Source organism: Aythya ferina, assembly GCF_964211825.1.
Source record: "Aythya ferina genome assembly, chromosome: 13".
NCBI classification, from domain to species: Eukaryota; Metazoa; Chordata; class Aves; order Anseriformes; family Anatidae; genus Aythya; species Aythya ferina.
This window is the reverse complement of record NC_140311.1, coordinates 12,804,734-12,821,188: the sequence shown is the minus strand read 5'-3', so window position 1 is coordinate 12,821,188 and position 16,455 is coordinate 12,804,734. Positions and strand designations below refer to the sequence as shown.

Here is a 16,455-nt window from a genome sequence, read left to right as displayed (position 1 = left end):
AACCCCATCAGTGTGATTGTTTGGAGCTTCTGTTGGTGGCGACAGGTCCCACATAGGTATTTGGTTTTACAAATTGAAAGCATAATTTTTTTGTCACACATAACCTTAAAAAAGTGAAAGACGAATCATAATTCCACCAGAATTAATGAAGTCTGAAAGTTATGTATAAAAGCTGTAATAGAAATTCAGAGTTGTGTCAGAGACTCCAGGCGGCGGCAGCACACGATACTCTACCTGAATTCCCCTCATGTTTGAAGGATCTGAAAACATACTTGATACGGGTATGTGTTTAGTCTCCTACAACCAATGAGCTATCTAAATTCATAGGCTCCAATGTCACACAGCTGTAATCTTGGTGGAAAGTTAAACCAGTGAGCACATCTCCACTTAGAACTTGGGGGAGTGAGTTAAGACTAGTTTATCAGTCTCTTTCCCGTTCTGCCATAATTATATTATAAATGTATTGTTCTTCTCCAGAAGCTGTACCTTCTGAATTTATTTGTTGCGTGGTGACATCTGTCTCTGTCTCTCTTGTTTTTTTTCCCCTACGAAACAGAGCATGCTCTTCCCCCTCCCCGGCTACTGGGAGGTTTCCTGGGTACGTTTAGGACAGGTTGCACAGCCAGCTCGGAAGATGAGTTGTGTTTTGACGCTGCACTTGATGAATGACCTTTTATTAAAGGACACAGGTTCAGTGCAGAAGCACAGTCTTCAAGCACTGAGTGCAAATAGCCTGTGCCTGTGTTACTTGTTTTGGATGCGTGTTATCCTGCAATGTGGAGGCTGCAAGCAGGCATTAAGGGAGGTTTTGGGAATCATAGGCTTGAGACTCAGTAGTGACATGTTGTCCTCAGCGTTGTGATTGCTCACATACAGCTGCACGTTCTCTTCTCCAACAAAGTCTGGCTAATAGAAAAATCCTAGGATGGGATGCATTCCTGTGCATTTATTCCAGCTACTACTAATTTGATTAGTAACGGTTGGTGTCTCACCATTAGGATACAGACAGCTATCAGAGCCAGAAATGTGATAACGGTGACTTGTAGGCTGCAGTAGTGGATCTGCTGTCACAAACAGAGTAGCACTAAATTGGTCTCTAACTGCGGTATTAATCCTGACAAAGAGTGTGGGTTTTACTTGGCAATTTAAGAGTGATCTTAAGAGGAACTGGTGTAGTCCCGAACCTCATCACAACTGCTGCTTTTTCCTTTGCTGCTGGTTGATGTGTTCTCTCAACCCATCTTCCATCTCTCGTTTAGCTCTTCTTACTCCTGGTGTGCTACAAGGAACTGTGTTGCCCGCTGTGGTTATGAATCAAAGTTCTGCTCCAAATCAGGCCATTTAATATGCCTGGGGTGTGGCTACCACTGCAGTAGTCTCAAGAAATGCTCATTTCAATGTGGAAAAAATGCTGGACTTGTTGGCTGTCCCAAATCCAGGTGAAGAGCTCTGCAGAAATTACCTGAGGTGGGTATGTGTCATCTTCTGACTCCCATTGACCTACCTAGGAAGGCAAGGGGACATTTACAGATGCAAAACAAACTTCACAAAATAGTTTCTTCAAAGCTTTGCAAGAAGTTCAGTCTTAGATTGAATCTGGATTTGCACAGTATTAATTTGCCCACCTCAGGAGGCTAACTTCACACTTTAAACCAGAAGCTGTATCTTACTTTAATTCCGAAGATCTGTGGGGGCATTCCTGTAATTTTAAAATCAGTGAGTCAGAAGAAGGTAAATGCTGCAGCTGAAACTTTCACGTAGATTGAAATGATAGGAATCTTTCACTTCTTATGTGTGCACAATTTACAGCCATTAAAAGTATATTAGTGTCGTAGGAAATGGGAAAATTGTTTGTTCCCTAAAGGTGTAAGGAAAATGATACTCCTCTTGCTCACAATAGGGAATTATTAATAAAGACGGAGAAGTGATCCCACTCGGAAACAGATATTTTTAACATTGCTAAAAATAACAGTGTTGATCTGTGTTTTTAATGGAAATATACTGGTAAATACGTGTATATTTTTCACGAACGCTTTTTATATTAATAAAATCCATCAGTGAGGGAAACAGCCCAAAGCCAAAAGAATCTCCATTGCCATGTTGCAGCTTTCAGGAAACACTTGTGCCTTGGCAAAGCCCAGCGGGGTTGTTTTTCTGCAGGACTCCCAGTCAGTTGTCTCTGGATGTGGGGAGATGGTGGTGCCTCAGTCTGTGCACCAGTCACTGCCTTCACAAGCTGAATGGCTCAAATCTTAATTTAAAATATACAAAAGATGAAAGCCGCTGAAGGCTTGTGAAAATGGGTTTGTGGGCAGAGTGTGGTCCATTAAGTGATATAAAACCCCTCTGGGAGAACATGAAAGGTCTAAGCCACGTCCCTTTGTGGGATTAATTTGTGTGCTTCTGTGCCATGTAAATGTTTCTGGAAACATCACCCTGTGTCTCTTGCCCAATAGTTTTCAAGTCAGGTTGAAGACTTGAATCACATTTCCAAAAACCTTCCTTCCTATCTTTATTTCAACACTAGCAGCACGTAGAGATGCCAGTCCCATGAAGAGGCACATGCCATGGTGGATACATCCAGTAGAGACAGGTTACATTGGTTTGAATAGATTAAGAAGCAAGCAGTAACCCAGGGACATAAGGACTCAAGTGTTGTGTTCGGGTCATACTGTGCTACCTGTTCAAAAGCTGATTTTTTTTGCCACCAGACTTGTGCATGGTCCAGTCCACTCTCAGCATGTGGTGTGTTGGCACGGTACGTATCGCTAGTGATTATTACAGTGTGGAAATGTCATTAACCACTACATTTCTTCCATTATCCTAGGACTGAATATGGCACTTTTGCCAAATTAGGAGGACTCGGCCAGGAGATTGTGCCATCCTGGGTGGATGGAGGAAGGGGGAAGAGCACGATGCCATCCATAGCCGTTACTTACTGGGTAAGTAACTTACTGGGTAACTTCCTCCCTTGCTTAAGGGAGGAAGCTGCACCCCATGGATCAAGGGGCTCTCGGCAGTGAGTTTCTGGCTGGCTGTGATGCTGATGTTGTGAGGCTGTGGGGTGCTGAGCCACAGGGAGGGCTGGGCAGTGTGGGATGGTGGTTCCTAGTTCTCCAGTGCAGCCAGGGCAGTGACTCACCATGCAGTGAGTCATTAGAGCTATTTCAGAGCGTCATTTCAGAAGAAATACTTGGCTTTCAGGGTTTTCCAGTGGAGAACAAGTGTCTCCTTCCTGCAGGAAAGCTCCAACTCATTCTTCATAGTTGTCTGAGCCTCCTTGATCCAGGTGCCAGCAGAAGGACACGTAGTTTTGGGGTGAGAACTCACTGCTGTCAGCGGTGGTGGTACTTGGACAAATTAAATTCTTGGGCAAATGATGTGAGGCCAGAAGCCTGAAAAAAGGAGTCTAAATGAGTCAGACTGCACTGAGGCTACCTATTTATGTGTATCATTTCTGGAAAATCTCTGTGTATAATCAAATCCTAGATTTACAAGTTGTGTGTCCTATGTCAGTGCTGAGCTGCAGACGAGTCCTTGAGCAACCAAATAAAAACTGCAAGCAAGGAGCATAATCAGAGTGATTTTTCTCTCTCAGCAAGAGGAGGAGCTGGTCCTTCATTACACTTAAAATGGAGTTTGATTCCTGGTAGTGGGTCAGTGGTGATTATACTGCTCAGATAAATGCAGGAAAGGAAGGACTGCCCATCTGGGCTGACCATGTGTGAGCCACACAGCCCGGCAGTGCAAATGTTCAGGTAGGTGGAGCTGGTGGACTTCACCTGGCGCTGGTAAGACTGGGTCAAACGTGATGGATGCTTCACATGGTAAGATGGGGGCTTACTGTCCACAAGCTGGGTTCAGGGAAAAACTTTCATGTGAGGAGAAACTGAAGAGTCTGGCCCAGCTAATAATTGGAATAATTAATAAAGGAAATATAATAATGTATCAAAGTAATGAGTAGCATGAAAGCAGACACTGGCTCCTCCTGTTTACCCTTTCTCAAGCAGATATTGAAGCGAGAAGGTGCCACATTTAAAACCAGCCGAAGACACTTGGATTTGCAGAAACAAGCCCTGTGATTAACCTGTCTCATTTACTGCCTCGAGACTTAATTGAGGCCGCAAGCGTAGCAGGGATCCAGAGAGGACTGGACATTTACAGCGGTGCGACCATCCACAGCCGTCGGGCTGCTCACTGCGCTGCACCCCGGCGGCAGCAGCGGGGGCTGCTCAGCCAGAACACGAGCAGCCCCCCGGGGAAGGGCCCGGAGCATCCTCAGCACCGGGGGCACCCCGCGGGGACGGGACCGGCGCCTGCAGCGCGGCCGCTGGGCAGCAGGGGGCGGCCCCGCTCCGCACCCCCCGCTCCGCACCCCCCGCGCTCGGTGCTGGGCGCCTGCAGGGAGCTGACCCGGGCAGGGCACTGCAGTGAGCGGACCGGCATTGCAGGCGTTGTGAGGTCTTTTTCTTTATTTCTTTCATTTATTTATTTGTTTTAACGAAGCTCTGATTTGCACTTGATAACTTAGGTAGGAATCTGCTGGAAACGAGAACTCTGATGAAACTGATTTTTCTCCTAGTGATGTGTTTTGTCAAAATAAATTTAAAACATTTTTAAAAATTAGTGATGAACCTCTGCTATTCCTGCCCCCTGTCGTTTTATTTCTACTGTTGGCTGAGTACTTTCAGGACCCGAGCATTACCAGACTCTACCAGGAATGACAGCTGACTCAGAGGCAATAAAGCTTGCTGGAGATATATTTCATGAGCATTAATTTGCAGCGAGGTAGGCAGGAGTTCCAAGAGTGCAGTATTGCAGTTGTGAGACCTGAACAGCAACACAAATGCTGTCTGGGAGGCCAGGTGTCCAAAATGAGTGTTAACTGCCTTCGGCTGGCTGGTTGGCCACAGTCTTGGTGTGACTTTGGCCATGAAGGTTTGTGCATGGCCATTGGGCTGTGTGGGTACTGGGGTCCCTCCAGTGACCCCCGTGAGCAGTATCCTGGGCTCTGCAAGAGCAAGCATGTACAGTAGAGGTATCTTTTACCTCTAATCAATCTACCTCCCTATCTTCTGCAAGTATTGACTAACTCTAAGGGCAGCAGCAGTAAAATATTGGACAAGGGTTAGCTCCTGAGAGAACGTTATGTCGTTATGCTGTCTTTAGACGAAGACTGAAGACAGTAATCAAAAGGGCTATTTTTAACCATGGGTTGATTTATTTGTTTTTCTTGTACAGCTATTGCACCTGGAGCCACTGATGATGGCTTGATTAATTCTCAGTGATTTTTTTTTCTCCACCTTCCTCTCCACGACTTTTCCGACTGGCATAAAGTTGTGCTGTGGCAGGCGCAGTCACTGGGTGAAGATAAGTCCCCAGGTAAAGGCAGCTTTGGGCTTGTTGGCAAGGGCACAGGTGCTTGAGCCCCATGTAGGCTTGCGAAGTGGATGCTATGGGTAGATGTAGGTCAGCCACCAGCCTTCTCAGTTCCTCCTCTAGATGTGAGTAGGTACAGGTGTAGCTGCAGGTCACCTACCCCATGTATGATGGGTGTTGTAGCAAAACATAGACAGGGACCACCACTCAGTGCAAAGCTCTCCTGAGAAAGTGAGTAAATCAGTGCTGATGATCATCCAGCCTGTGCTGGGTAAGGTGCTACGATAATCACTGAGTTGCTGGCTTGTTTTAAGCCAGTTTGAGTATCTGTGCTACACCTTTATATTGGTGTTGTAGCCCTAAACTGAAGGGAAAAAAAAAAAAAAAAGAGACGCTGAATTTTAAAATTCTTTTTCACCTATGAGCATTGGGCAGAGTCTGAGGAGCCTCCCTATCTCTTTGAGCTTTCTACCTTCAGTGCAGGTTTAGTACATGTATGGCATGGAGTTTTCCTGCCAAATTGTGGGGCCTGAATCTGCTAGATCTGGGCACAGCAACTTCCTAGAAAGATGTCTGTCTTGATTCTTTTAATGACACTTAATGCTAAGTAAACCTGGGGCTCCACAGCGATTGGAGCAGTACAGGAACATATAAGAAACCAAGATTTTCAGAAGTGCCAGTGGATTTTGAAATCTCAGACTTCAGACATCTCTCCTGAGAACACCTAGGGAGACCCAGTAATGAACCCACTCTGAAGCAACCACTCCTGCAAAAACAGAGCTCTTAGTGTGTCTACCACATTCAGAAGCTCTCAAAATATTCTGCCTCCCAGGATTTTCTAAATATTCTCCATTCTTCCCCATCATAACTCACACCTTATTTTTTCCCCTCCGTGTGACTCAGTAGCAGTCACCTCCCTTTTTATTTTTCCTCGTTAAAGGTCAGCCTGAGCTGTGTATTTCAGATGAAAGGACACAGCCCTCAGCCAGCCTTGGGGCCCAGTTTGTGTTGTGGATGTCTCCTGAGGACACTTCTGTTTGCAAGTGTATGCATTGCAACTTCTGAGAAGCCTACAGAGATTGCTATTGTTTAAAATAAGCTCTTCCATACTTATTATTCTGCTAGTAATTTTTTTTTCTTTCTTATTTATTTCTTTATATTTCCTTCAGAGAAACTAACCACTTTCAGGCTGCAACTTTGAGCCTGCTCTGTGCCAAGCATCAGGAGTGACTTTTGTCTTCAAAGCTGGAGAGACGTTTCCCACCAGTGCAGATGAAGGTGCCTCTTCCTTCCAAGGCCACAGAAGAGCAGAGAGCAGACAGTGAGCTAAGTTCTGTTCTCACTCCTGAAGGTAAAAAGCTGCTCGTTTTTGTCTATCTGCACATCTTCCTTAAAATCTCATCTTGAGGGATCTGATGTGAAGTACTTGAGTAAATGGTAGATAGGCACCATGGAAAGGAGCTCAAGGGCAGCTGCAGGAAGTCCTAGGTGTAAATACAAGCAAGGAGAAAAAAGAAGGACAGTCTATTTCAAAGTGACAGAAGCTCTACAGGACTTCCTATAAAGAAAATACATGTTCACTGTCCTCATTTTTGTTTTGTAGCTCTTGTTTCCACCTCGATTTGGCCAAGTAGAGGTTTACTTCCAAAGTAGCTATACAGCTATTCCCTTGTTCCTTCCCCCTGCCTGAGTCCTGCTGCCTGTGGACAGTGTGGTTGTTGGCATGTCTGAAATGCTTCATTCATGCCTCTTCCCACGAGTAACACTCGGAGCAATATCACCCTGTGGCCATGTGGGTTAAATTTGGAACATCACCACATGTGCCCTTATTTTAGTTTCCAGACAGGCTGTGCAGGTACTATATGTACTTTTGAGGTGCAAGCCTATAAAGAGAATGCAGCAGAAGCCACTAACCCTGGATCATCTGTAAATAAGGAAAACTATATTGTGTCTTTTTTTTTTTTTTTCTTTTAACACATATATTCTTTTGGGAGGAAGTTTATCTATAAATTGAGAACATTAGGGGTGTTTGCCTGACTACAGACACACCTGGCAGTTTTGTTGTGATGGAGCATAGATTGCACCATGAGTTCTGAAGAGGCTGCTCTTTAAAGAGGTAAAATACAAAACAACAGGCACATCCATATAATAGATCATCATTTAAGGTAACACATTCTGCCTGACATGTAGTGCTTTGCACATTTTGAATTGTCTCCTGCCAAAATATTCAGGCCTGCAGGGGGAACCCCTGTTGGGAACACAGGACAGATGGATCTGAATCCAGTCATGAAACTCCCTGGGGCCAGCAGTGTGATGTTAATGATCACACCACAGTAAGATGTAAAACATACCTTTGTGCAGCTCAGTGTAAACAGCAACTCCGGTATTATGATGTAAATGAGAAACCAGCAAGGGATGATGTGTGAATGGAAACACAGCAAGGTGCTCTGTGAGGGAGCAGAAAGTACAGTGCAAGGGGAAAATCTGAACATTGCAACTGGAGGTGGAATTAAAATGTGGACTCACTTCATTGTAGAGATAAACTTTAAATACTGCTTGGGCTGGTGGAGAAGGGAGGGAACTCAGTGTTCCTCTATGAGTACCTAATCCCAGCTGAGGTTCTGGAAGGGTAAAGGACAGGTTACAATTAAGTTTAGGTTCCTGCACTTGCCAATTAAGAGCTAGAGGATGGGGCTGGGACCAAATGGAAGATAAAAACCGTGAATTAGCCTTATCCCAACAAAAATGTGGAAGTCATCAGCCTGCTCTCCTGCTCAAAGCAGGGCCAGCTTTGAAGTTAGGTGGTGTTGGTTAGGACTTTGACCAGCTGATGCTCAGGTGTCTCCAAGGATGGACGTACCCTTCTGGGAGGCTTGTTCCTGTGTTTGGCCGCCTCCATTGGGAAAACATTTCCTGTAGCATTAAATAAGTCTGAAGTGACTCCATGGATGACAGGACTGAAAGCTGGAAACTTGACAATGAGCAAGCATTAATGTGGTTTGTGGGGAGGTATCCAAAGGTATAAAAGGTGCAGTTGGGTCCTCAGCTTTATTTCAGAAATCCACGCTGCCCCTTTGAAGCCCCTTCCCAGTGAGGACAGTGGCAGCTTGCCCGTGAGACAGGGTTTCCATTGGGCCCTTGTAAAGCAAGGCCCAGTCAGAAAGTGTGGTGTCACCAATGTAATTTAAAAATGTGCTGGGCAGCAGGAGCGGAGCTGTGTCTGCTGCTGATTTTATTGTAACGGTGATGTTCCTCTTTGTCCCAGAGTTCCCCGTCCTCTTCCTCTCATCTCTCACAAAGAAGTGAAGGGCTTGCTGGGAAGCTGAGCTTGAAGCTAGAGGAGGTCATACTTAACTAACCTCCTGGAGTTCTTTGAAGATATTACTGCCAGGCTAGATAAGGGGAATTCAGCAGTGTGCTTAGAGTTTCAAAGCGCGTTTCACAAAGTTCCACATCAGAGATTAATAGCTAAGGCAAAAGGTAAAGGAAGAGGAGGTAATAGAGGCTGTTGGATCAAAACCAGCTCAAGGGCAGGTATGAGACAATAAGCACAGATGAAAAATTTTCAAGCTGGCAGAAGGCTGTTCTTGGGACTGTTTCAGGACCTCTGTAACGCATAATCCAGACAGCACAAAGGTGCCCCACCATGCTCATGTCGCTGAGGCAGCCCAGGTTTGGCACCACCAGCAGCAAAACATCCCAGCTATCCCCCTTCTGCCTGCCCAGCCAGGAGCCCTTTCACATCTCTCTTGGGTGGAGGCAGTTTTTGGCACAAGTCTGCAGTCACTGGTGTCCCTGGGGCCATGCCATGCCATCACACTTCAGAGAAGCCAGTGTACGTATTCTTTAGGCTTTGAAAACAGTGAGCCGGCCCCTCAGCAGCATGGTGCAGCTGTGAAGTTACTCTGGCTTTGCAAAGGGAAGAGAGAATTTAGTTTGAGGTCTCTCCAAAACCAGGCACAACCTGAGCGGATTCGCCAGCGCCGAGATCTCTCCGGTGACTCTGCCAACAAATGGCAAGACGGAGTTCAATGCAGACAAATGTAATTAATCTGCAAGCAGGGAATCAGACAGGGGAATAAGTGATAAACAGAGCAAGCATTCAGCAGAGGGATTAAGAGAGGGATTTGGTGGTGTTGGGGGTTCGTTTCTTTTGGAAAAATCATTGGAAGTGTCTGCCTAGATCACAGCTGTAGTAAAAGGGCAAGCAGGTGACACGGCTGCGTTAGTAGAGGGACAGGATATAAAACAAACGAGGCGATATGTCTGTTACTGTAAAAGGCATCAGATCTCACCTGAGTATTGTCAGCAGTGTTGGCCACTGCCACGGTGCGCTGCAGCGTACGGCAACAAAGAGCAGCCCTGCAGAATCCGCGTGTGAACAAAGGCGAGAGCGCCGGGTTTGTCCTCGGCAGGTTCCTGCCCACCCCGTCCATTCATCATCTGAAGAGGAAATCTGAGGAGCACAAAGACTATCCCTCTAAGCTCTAACAGAGGTTAGGAATTTTGAAGTCGGCTGTATTTTTTCCCCAGAGTATTTCTCTGTCTGGGTATTTTTCTTGCTTTCTTCCCTCTACCTCTCCTTTCTCTTTTCATTTTTCCCCTTTCATTCCCTCTCTCCCTCCTACCACCAGTCTGGGTTTCTTTGTCTTTCCCTATTATATTGCTTCTCCTCCACCCCTGCCCAGGAACTGAGATGATTTAGTCACCTTGCTTCTTCAGACTCTTGAAGGAACCCAGGCTCCAACGAGGGGTTGCTACTTTGAGTTTTACATGCTGTGTGGCAGGGTGAGCAATACTTTTTTGCCCATAGATTTGGATGAAAAGAAATCTAAGTTGTTGCTGCGGAAAAGGAGAAACTCAACAACCAAACTGAAGGCAGGACATGGAATATTACTCAAAATGACCATCAAAACCCTTAGATGTGGCTTTCCTTCCACACTCAGAAGAGTTCACAATAGTACAGCTGGTTCTAATCATACAAATTCCACACCAGAAGTCTTCCTTTGTTTTCACTGGTGTAAATTCAGAGCAAGTTCAGCAAGTTGCTCTGAATTTACCCAGCTATGGAGGACAGCTGATTTTGTTTGAGCTGTACAAGAGACAATCTTATTTTTGCTTTCCCTAGGATTACGGTAAGCTTGTCAATCAATGCCCAGAGGCAGTCTACACGACATAGTTGTGCCAGGTAAGAAATGCACTTGACAAACTGTCATAATACCCATTTCTTCTGCTCCTCTCTTTTAACCAGCCCTGACCACTGGAGGAATGCTGAGCATTTCAGGTTTGTATGGACCTTAAGCTGTTAGTCATATGTCACAATCAACACAGCAGCTTAAATGACAGCAATTAAAATGGTTCCTTTTTTTTTCCTTTTCATTAATTGATACAACAACCAACAGGCTGATGCACAAAGGGATAAAATAGCTGTCTCCTAAGAAAAAGAAAACTTGTTCTTTTTATTCTTGCCATTTAAATCCCCTGGAGCAGAATTTGCTATTGCTATAAAATCTGTGGAATTATCCCTGCTATTTCAATTTGCCAAGCCAGCCTTTTATCCCTTTAAATACAGGTCTTTAGAGTAACTTGCCAAAATAATCTCTTGGCACCACTGAGGTTAGTGTCCATGTTGTGCTGCTCATGTAACTTCCTTGCTCATGGAACTATTCGACCTGGGTAAGATTTTGACTGGGGACTTGCACTTTTAACTCTTTTTGCTGCCTTTCAAAATATTGCCTCGCTATCTTGTGGGAAATGGTCATAGCATAAAGTACCAGGGCAATGCTTGGTGTGTAAAGAAATGTTTAAATAGAAATTATAGCTAGAAATGAAGGTGTGTAAGTAAAAGCCAAGAGATAGGACGTACCTTTCAAATTTTCAGGGCAAAGAGGGTCATTTGGTCCTTTTGTCGGATGTAACTGGGCAAGGGAGAGAAATGCTGGGTCTCATATGATCTCAATTATACACTGAGGGTGCCAGCAACTTTCAGGCTACGTGTGGATTCTTGACTGAGGCTCAATGTGTGAACTTTGTCACTAGAGGAGTATGTCACACACAGAGCTGGGACATGAGCCATCATTCACAATTCAAACAAACCCCAAGCCCTTCAGAGATTGAAAAGAAATGTGCAGTTAACCATAAAAACTGTGGCATGATTCTCCATACCCTAATGTCCTCTGGGAACAGAAATACTTCAAGCTCCAAAATACGGCCCTTCTTGTGAGGCTTTCTGGAAGCATCAACTGTTCGATCCATTGTACAAAATCCTGCTCTTTCACAAATCTCAGCAGTTGTTTTTTTTTTTCTGGACAAGGAGCACCACAATTCTAGGCAATAGATGCAAATCTACATACCTCTTGATTTTGGGGGTATGTTGGCACAGGGTGACTTTGGATGTGCCAGTGCCTGGAGGTCCGTGCATTGCCAGGAGCTTGGTGTGGAGCAAAGGGGCAAGTGCCAGCCATGGGATGCTCTGGTTGGTACCAGCTGCAGCAAGTGTCTGTTCCCCTGCAAGTTTGAACAAGAAGATCCAAGTGAAAGAGATAATTTGGCCTTCGGATTGTGTCTCGGCTGTAGGGCTGTGAGACTTCACCTGTCTGGGTAAAGCCACCAGGTGGCTCAGGCAGCAACCTTGGAGCATTAGAGATTGTGCAGCCACCCCCATCCTCCCACTTAGACACCTGTACTTATTTTAGTTTGGCCTCACCATGGGATGTTGTCGTGAGGAGCAATTTCTGCTGTTTTTCAGCAGGGAAGTATGCTTTGTGTTGTCTCTGGGAGTGAAGATAGGCTGGTTAGGCTCACTACATGTTCCTACCTGAGCTGCCTCTGGAAGGAGGGGGTCTCAGAGCATTGTCCGTCTGCTCCTCTGAGACTGCAACCTCAGCAAGAAGCACAAACAACTGGGGAGGATCTTCTTCTGGCCAGCTGTGTGCTGGCAAATTACTGCTCTCATGATCAGCAATAAGGGTTTTGCTGCTGCTTAGAAATACACTGAAGGTTCAGATCAGGATGGAAATCAGTTCTGCATATGCTTATTCACATTGTATCTTCTTTTCTATGCATGAGGGCTCTTCATACCGTGTTCAGGCAGAAAAAGTCTGCTGTGGAAATCCATCATATCCTAGCAGTTAAGTCAAATTACTGAGAACTTGCTTACTTACCTAAAAGAACAAATGTGAACATATGGAGATTACTTTTTTTTTTTTTTTCCCCTTAACCTTAGGAAGTACCAGCAAAGATTTTCATGTTAGTAAATTGTCATCTTCTTAGAGAAGAGCCTTATGGAAAAGTTAAGGGTGGCTTTATTTTGTATTTTTTTTTTCCCTAATGAAAGATATGGTGGAAACTATTACAGCTTTCATCTTCTTTATAGCTTGAAAATCAGAAGTAACAGCAGAGGAAGAAAGTGAGCTCCAAAGATCAGGACTGAGTCACAGGAAAAACAACTTGGCTCCATCAGAGATTTCTTTGGCTTCCTGAGGTATTCACCTGCCTGTCCAGGCAAGAGAGTCATTTCTTCATTGACTCCTGTGTCTGACAGCTCAACCAACAGCTCTTGGAAGTGACCAACATGAGAATGATGTCTTTGCTTGTGAGGAACGCATCTGGGCAACTGGTTGTTATGCTTTTCTTTCCTGCTTGCTCTAACTCTTGGCTCCTTTTGACATACAAGGGGAGAGGTTGGCACTTCAGTGTATGAAATGCCAGCTGGGATCAAATCAATGTACAGCTATTGATTTCATCTTGTGCCTCAAAGAGCTGGGATTTTTCAGAGGAGGTAGCAAGGAGGGGAGGAGGGTGCTGCACCCATAGCTGCTCCACTGCCCTCTTCTTGGGGTGGTATGGATGCAGCCTGTAAATCCTGCTCTGCAGCAGCTGCATTTTATCAAATTAAGGCCTGTGCAGTGATTAGCGATGCTAAAGTCATGCCAAGATCTTCTTATGGACTCTAATTCATGAAGTATCAGAGGGCAGAGCAGGGCAATTCCTAGTAAGGCAACTCTAAATGGAAGGATGTGAACTTGATAATGCAAATTAGTTTACTTTCCTTTTTATACAACAGATGCTGTTTGACCTCAGAGAAAAAAAAACACAAAACAACAATATTATAGAAATTGAGAGCAGTCTAAGGGGAAAAAATAAAGACATCTAAAAATAAAACACAAATAGCAGCTGCCTGAATTATATTTCTTTTATATCAGCATTGACAGCTCTCTCTTTTTCCCCCGTTGAGACAGGAATCCTATGGAAGCGGCTGGTAAAGATGCACTCTTTCTTAAGGAGGGGTACAAGCAGAGGCAATACCACTTTGTGTCAGCGTGCACCCTGCAGTCCTGGTCTCTGGAGCTGTGCAAGGAGATATGCTCAGCACCACTGTGGGCACACAGAGGGGCTTGGGGTCGGAGGGTCTCACCACTGATCGGAGTGTTCTGCAGGTAGGAACCCCACTGGAAAGGGGCAGAATAAAGAATATTAGAAGAAACAGAAGAAATAAGCCCCAAATGTTGTTGTTTCCATAGTCAGAGGGGGTGAGCTTTGTGAGAGGCGTTGAAATGTTGACCTGTGCTTATTTACATCAGGTGAGGAGCTGCACTTGCTGTGTAGTGCTGGTGGGTTATATACTTTTGATATCAATACAAGCAAGTTTCTCACTCTGTAACTATGGTCAGAAGGAAAAATACTACCTAGAAAAAAGGATAAAAGTCCTCATTTTCCAGTCCAGCTGCTAGCGATTTTGGACTGTCAAGCCTGGGCTGTTCAGCCAAGACCGTGTCCCTAGGTCTGATTTTCAGCAAGTGGTAAACACCTCCTCCTTCAAAACAAGATGCCTTCAATGGGGGCTTAAGTTGCATGCAAAAATTAAGGCATTCGTTCGTTTGTGACCAGTGAGGCTGGAACTGGTGTAATAGGACTGTGAGAAAAACTGGATGTGCTTTCCTTTGTGTGTGAGGGGCTCTGCCTTCGGCTGCTCGTGCTCTGTGACTCCGTGGTGCTTGCAGTGGCCTGTCGGCAGTGTGCTGGAGAGCAAATAACACGTTTTTATTTTTATACAAATGTGCATAACTTCATCCATTTCTTGTGGCTGCTCTGACAGGAAAAGGAAATTTATGACGCACATCACCCATTTATTTGGCACAGGCAGTGTTTATTGCTGAGGGAGGCATTCTCATGGAATTGATTGCACAATTTCCTCTTGGTGTACTGTTTTCAAGTAATATCCCAAGACCTCTGTGTGCTAAGATACAGGGACACTTCTTTAAGGCCTGCAGAATACTGCAGCAGAGGAAAAAAATAAACACACAGAGTAGAAAATATAACTAAAAATGTAATTTTGATTACACTGTAAATCTGGGACTTTCTGCAGTCTGCTGGGAGTCCCTGTGGAAAAACCCATTCCCAATGGGTTAAATTTCTAGGTTTCTCTACAGAACTAAGAACACCTTTGGGATTATTGCTGGTCCATTTTCACAAGTATAGAAGGTGGCGTTGGTCTGGTGTTGGTTCTGGTTTGTACCTCGGACATGCCAGGATTATGGGCACGGAGAGGCAGGAGAAATTCTGTGTTTTGGAAGAAGAGGAAGGTATATCCTTAGTATGCTGTCCTGCTGAAAGGGTGAGGTTGTTGCCTGTCGCAAGTGGCCAAGAGGTGTAGAAACTATTAATGTCACAAATGAAGGAAAAGAAGGGCTGCTGCCTTAATTCAAAGGACTGTGTGGCAGTATATATCTTATACACTGTGAATGCCACAAAGCACAGAGAGAGGGGGGAGCCAGAGAGGGAACATCACTCCTGGAGGAGTTTAATTTTAATTTTTAATTTTCTCATATATATATTTGTATGTATGTATATACATATATATATATAATATTATATATATGTTTTTATATATTTCTTTTCTCATATATGTTTATTTATTTTTATTTTTTTTTTAATTTTTATTTTAATCTGCCCATGCACAATCATTTGTACCAAAGATAAGGAATGTCAACTGTCTCATTTGCACATGGAAAGACGCGGAGCAGGATACTTGCACACAAATAAGTAGCTGGTGATGGCGCTGGTTACAAGCAATCGTGGACTGAAGACTGCTGCCAGAAAATTCAGAGCTCTTTTTGGAAAAGGTGACTCGAAGCACGGCGATGGAAGAACGATGGTGTGCACCAGCAGTTAAGAACAACAGCTTTTGCTCCCTTGCACTCCATACAGAACAGCAGCAGCAGCCCCGCAGCATGTCTACATGCCGAAGGTCTGTGCCTGCTCCTGAGAGTTACCTGATGAATAACTCCATTTTCCAGCTGCTCGGTGAATGGCTCTCCACCTACATTGCTCTTCTCGATTCTCCAAGGCAGGCCTGGCAGCCAGCGCAGCCTTAATTTTATCATTTCACTTCTCTGGTGACTCTGTCGGTTGCTGCTAATTTCCTGATTTTTCTTTCAGGCTCCAGAAGAAAGTGATCTCCTCCTAAGCGTCCGTTCCTCACATTTCTGCATGGCAGTTACCTGTGGGCTGATTCCTGATGCTCCTCCTCAGAGCCAAGGCTGGGACCAGCCTGCGCAGTGAGGCACCGATCCTGCAGCTTGGGGTGGCGGCTGGGCAGCGGCGTGCTCCGCAGGTTTGTTAGCACAGAGGTGGCCAGCTCCCTGGTAATGTTTTGTACACGCCGACCTCTGAACCAGAAACAAGACTCAAACCTCAGAGGAGGCTGGTGATTAATCAAATCAGGGATCAACTGTGACTCAACCTTCAGATCACCAGCTGAGGTTGTGTCCATGGATGATTAAAAGAGGGAAATATATTTAGCTATTTACAGCTGTATCTCCCTCTGACTGAGGACAAGGCACCATGGATAAACATATTTATGTTTGTTAGATGTGCAAATTGTGGTTCCTTTGAAAACCTCACAGTTTATCATAAAGCCTCAGAAAGCACATGGCTGTTTATTGACGCTAGAGGACTTCCTGAGACTATGCTGTGGAAGTTGCTGCTCAGAGTATTTGACATGGGCTAGCGTGTCCACAAGGGGAATAAAGCCTGGGCGCAGCCATCTGCACATGAAAGGTGGCTTTAAGCAGT

General features: G+C 44.9%; 1 long non-coding RNA gene across 1 annotated transcript; it reads left to right on the top strand.

Annotated features, from left to right (window-relative positions):
• Positions 1-9,808: 9,808 nt before the first annotated feature.
• On the top strand, positions 9,809-16,056 carry LOC311444180. Its single transcript, XR_014697691.1, has 5 exons — positions 9,809-9,875; positions 10,508-10,567; positions 12,755-12,862; positions 13,620-13,817; positions 15,357-16,056. It is a non-coding gene; the product is annotated as an uncharacterized lncRNA (long non-coding RNA).
• Positions 16,057-16,455: the final 399 nt, after the last annotated feature.